This window comes from Anolis carolinensis, chromosome 5 (genome assembly GCF_035594765.1).
Source record: "Anolis carolinensis isolate JA03-04 chromosome 5, rAnoCar3.1.pri, whole genome shotgun sequence".
NCBI classification, from domain to species: domain Eukaryota; kingdom Metazoa; phylum Chordata; class Lepidosauria; order Squamata; family Dactyloidae; genus Anolis; species Anolis carolinensis.
In genome coordinates, this window is record NC_085845.1 from 159,347,241 (window position 1) to 159,352,568 (window position 5,328).

Sequence of the window (5,328 nt, forward strand, 5' to 3'; positions counted from 1 at the left end):
TCACAGGTGTGATTTCTGAAAACAACATAGGTGGTGGTGCGGAGTGTGAAGAACTACAGGATCTAAGCTCTGGTAAGCAGAAGTGAATGCTGCCTTTGATTTGCTGTCAGTTTGAGAGACAGTCATGCCCCTTTTCATAATCCTTCATCTCACATTTAGACGCTTCCTATCAGTGCACACAGCAGGCATAGACTGTGTGTGGCAGAAAACTGCAAAGAAAGATGAAAATGCCTCTGACACCATACATTTCTCAGAAACTGATATTCATGTTGAGACACACAGCTCAGAATTTGTGAATTTTTTTATGGCTGATATCTGATTTGTGTGTAGCATACATGCCAAATATGCTTTTGAATTTGCTACAGACATGCTTCTCACAGAATGTCAAGTGATCCACCAACATTTCATTATGTCTGGGTTCTATGTTCTCACTAACCAGTGCTTAACTATTTGATGATGATTTCAGGTGAAGTTTACATAAAGAAATGTTATACAGTGTTGAAAGAAGTTAGCATGAATTTACTAAACAAAAAGATACTATGTTCCTTTCTACCAACCATGAGTCAATTGACAGCCATGTTTTCAGGACCTCTTATGTCATTTTTTTGACTTAGCAGATTTGTGCTATGGGTTTTTTGCATACAGATACCACAAGACATAGACAGTATCAGAAATATGCAAGTATTCTATCATGCTTAAATGAGAAATAAAGTTGATCTCATCTCCTTGACACAGGTATCTATCAACCATACTCACTCCAGCTCTTCATTTCTCTATTGCAGGGGTCCCCAAACTAAGGCCCGGGGGCTGGATGCGGCCCATCGAAACCATTTATCCAGCCCCCATGGCAACCATCATCATCATCAACATCATCATCATCATTATTAACATTGAGGCTGGGTGGCCATCTTTCAGGGGTGCTTTGCTTGTGTTTTTGGTGCACAAAGGCAGGAGGGAATTGGACTCAATGGCCCAAATGGTCTCTTCCAGCCCTCTTTTTATTATTATTATTATTATTATTATTATTATTATTATTATTACTATTAACATTGAGGCTGGGTGGCCATCTGTCAGGGGTGCTTTGCTTGTGCTTTTGGTGCACAAAGGCAGGAGGGGATTTGACTCAATGGCCCAAATGGTCTCTTCCAGCCCTCTTTATTATTATTATTATTATTATTATTATTATTATTATTATTACTACTACTACTACTACTACTACTACTATTAACATTGAGGCTGGGTGGCCAGATGTCAGGGGTGCTTTGAATGTGCTTTCAGTGCACAAAGGCAGAAGGGGATTGGACTCAATGGCCCAAAGGGTCTCTTACAACTCTCTTTATTATTATTATTATTATTATTATTATTATTATTATTATTATTATTAACATTGAGGCTGGGAGGCCATCTGTCAGGGGTGCTTTGCTTGTGCTTTTGGTGCACAAAGGCAAAAGGGGGTCAGGCTAAATGGCCCAAAGGGTCTTTTCCAACCCTCTTTATTGTTGTTGTTGTTGTTTGGTGGCCAACTATAGTCCGGCCCTCCAACGTTCTGAAAGATCGTGAACTGGCCCCCTGTTTAAAAAGTTTGGGGACCCCTGCTCTATTGTGTAGAAGTGAATCAAGGGCTGGCTATGATTTCATGGCACCATATCACATGAGACAAGGAATTCATCAGTCAATCAGAAAATCAGCCCCAAAAGGCCTATGTGCACACTGGTTGTTTGTGCACCTGGTTTGTGTGCCCCCCACCAGGCGCGGCTGGTGGGGACGAGGGACAGGGCCTTCTTGGTGGTGGCTCCCCGGCTGTGGAACACCCTCCCCAGAGAAATACGGCAAGCCCCAACTCTTTTGAGTTTTAGAAAAGCCCTGAAAACATGGCTATGTGCCCAGGCTTTCGAAGATTAAATGATAAAGACGACCCGGACTGATTTACGGCTACAGCACGAGGATTTTGGAGGAATGGATTTTAATAATATGTTTTATATCTTTTTATTGTTTTAATTGATTTATTGCATTTTCATTGCTGTTTTAATTATGTGTAGGCATCGAATTGTTGCCAATTTTGTACGCTCCCTGAGTCCCTTCGGGTGAGAAGGGCGGGATATAAATGTTGGAAATAAATAAATAAATAAATAAATTGGTGGTTCCAATCATTTCAGGAAGGACAGTATTTATTTGTTCATCCATTAATTTTTCATGCAAACATTTCTATTTGAATTCTCAGCCAAAATCCCTGAACCATCTCCTGAATCCCCATTCACTTCATTAGGTACAAATAAGCAATCTGCACATAGATCTGTATACAAAGAGCCAATTCTGTGTAGTGATTTGAGCTTTGAATTAGGACTTTACAGGATAGGGTTCAAATCCATGTTCAGTCATGAAAATGTATTGGGCAAGTTACACTGGGGCCATTTACACATGCCACAAAAAGCGATGCTGATCCAGAGTGGGGTACATGGATCTTTGCTGCCAAAATTTTAATGGTCATGTGCACATTGGATCCAGCCAATGGGATGGAGTGACACCAAGTCTTCTCATTGGTTGGATGATATCTGCACAGTCCAGTGGCTTAGTACCTGGTCTGAAGGCCACAGAATCACCATCCTTAACTTCCCTCTATGATTCTGGTCTTAGCAGTGACCCACAGGCACAAAAGTGGCAGTAGTCATTACTTGTTGCCTGTAGTGATGCTAGCCAGTGTGATAAAGAGACATGAAAGAGGGGGGAAGGGGAAAAGGACAAATCATTCACACCTTTTTCTTCTTCCTTCTTGCTCCAGCTAGAATTATCTACAGGTAACAAGAAATAATCACCACCAATTTTGTATTCCATAGTCCCTGCTAAGATCAGAATGACAAGAGAAAGTGCCATCTCTGTCCCCAAGCCCAAGGAAAGGAACATGGCTGTGTGAATAGTCACAGCCACTTCTAAATAATTTGTGGCCCAACTGTTCATACTGCCAAAAAGTGAGGGGAAGCTCTGGAGCATCCTGTGTTAATGCAAATTGACCTTGTGTATCATGTGGACACCATGGAATCCATTCACCTCCACACCAACTCATTTGGTCTGTGTAGCTGGGCCCTCTCTCAGCCTCAGAGGCAGGCAAAGGCAAATCACTTTTGAAAATATCTTGCCAAGAAAACTTTAGGTCACCACAAGTTGAAAATGACTTGGAGGTATGCAACAACAACATGGATTGTACATTGTGAGTGACTGCACAGGTCAACATACAGACATGGTATACACGTGGAGTGGAATGTTCCATATTTAAATAGTTCTCATGACATCAGGAAGTGAAATATTATTTTATTTACTTTAGAGAGAGAAATTGCAAAATCAACAGTATTGGGAAGGTAGTTTTAGCAGTGGTCTTAATATTCAGTTCTGCTTCAGCACATGGCTCTGATGATTTATCCCAGATGAAATTTGAATGGAATTAATTTGTAGCGTGAAATGAGATAAGCCTTTATTACAAAATGTAAAAAAAGTGGGTTGATTTGTTCTCACTTTTAAAGCCACATTCTCAAATCATTTCCATTTGCTCAAAGATTGTGTGTATATGCTTAATCTGAGTACTAATGCATATATATGTGTGTGTATGTTGTAAAATCTGTTCTCAAAAAGCCGCAAACTAAACAGAGAAATCAACTGAATTTATGAGGTTAAAACACAGTTACTTGTGTACCTGCTTTGTGATGAATAAACAACTATATACAGTCATCAGTAAAGGAGGATTCACATTTAATTGGCTACCACCACTTTTGGGATGTTTGTTGCAAGAGGCTGGGAGTGAACCTAAAAGCTCAAAGGGCCTTGAATGTATTAATCTAAGGAAAACTGGATAATTTTATGCTTATCCAAAAGATTTGATGCTATTATATTCTGCTAAAAATGCTGCTTTTATGTGGGTGTGGATAGTTTATCATGTCTACTTTTCAAATCCAAAAATCATTCTCAATAAAATTGCTAGTCCTGATGGGAGTACAAACATCAAATCAGTTGCAATAAGCACTTTGGAAAAGCATTGATTTTCTCGATCTGCTCTAAGTTAGGACTAGCAATTAGATTTATGCCATGTCCTCCAAATGCCACTTTTTGTAATGTTAGTTTAACACAAGAACACATTATCTGAGCAAATTATATTATTAAAAGAGGGGGAATCAAACCAGTATGTGAAAATCAACAGTAAGAAAAAACTTCAGTAGAAATACAACACAGTAAGGAATGCAACACAAAAAAGGCAAACGCAAACATTCCAACTTTTTTTTTTGCAGGAACTAAGTCAAAACTGTGATGTCTCCAACCCCAAATTTAAAATGACTGGGAGTAAAGAAATAACTTTTTTTGACTCCAAAAGAGTCACAGTTTTGATACCACATGTTGCTAACAATTCATAAGTGGGGTACCACAAGTGAGAAGACCTTCTTTGTTGCTGCTGCTATGAAAACAATTACAATAACAGCCAAAATCATTCATAAAATACACAAATGCACCAGGACTATTTCACACAGCATGTGAGTGGAATGTGAGTCTTACTCTTGAGTAAACACAGCCCATTTTTTACATTTACTTCTGAGATACACATAGAGAGACTTTTGGTGCATGATTATTAGTTCTTATAATTTTAGTTAATTCTGAACTTTTAAGCATATTGACCTCATCATGACTTGCAACCTCATCATATGGGCTAATTTGCCCATCATTCACCACTTGCTTTCCCCTTTTGCCATGGAGTCTGTTACGATGTACATCTACATCCCTGCGGGACTCTGTGACAAAAGGGGAGAACAAGTAGTATATGCCGTCATGGCAGCAACATGGAAAGCTGGGCTGCGGCCGCGGGCACTTCCCCCTGTGGGATGGGGACAGCAATTACTATAACAAAAAGTCATAAAATTTTGTTACTCTTATTATAGTAACAAATTTTTTCACTAATGATACTTTAGAAACACTTTAGAAACAAAATGCTGGCATCCTCTAATTTTGTAATAGGTTTTGAAACATTTTTTCATTGATTGCACAGCCCTACTGAACAACAATGTACATTGTAGCTTCCTTTTGATGTTTGCTATGGTCAGGCATACACAAACATATGTTGTTTTTCAAAGTTCAAAGGATAATTATATTTAATGAGGGCTGAATTCGAGTAGTGACATAGGGGAGAAGAGAGAAGAATGCATTTGTATTTCTGGGGGCTACTTTAGGTACATTTTTCTGTCTATTGACCCATGCCCAAAAATGAACAACAGGCATGGTATGAAACATTTTTTAGATTATTATTTTTGAACACTTTTCAAAATCTGAAGATAATCACTCATGGATATTGTG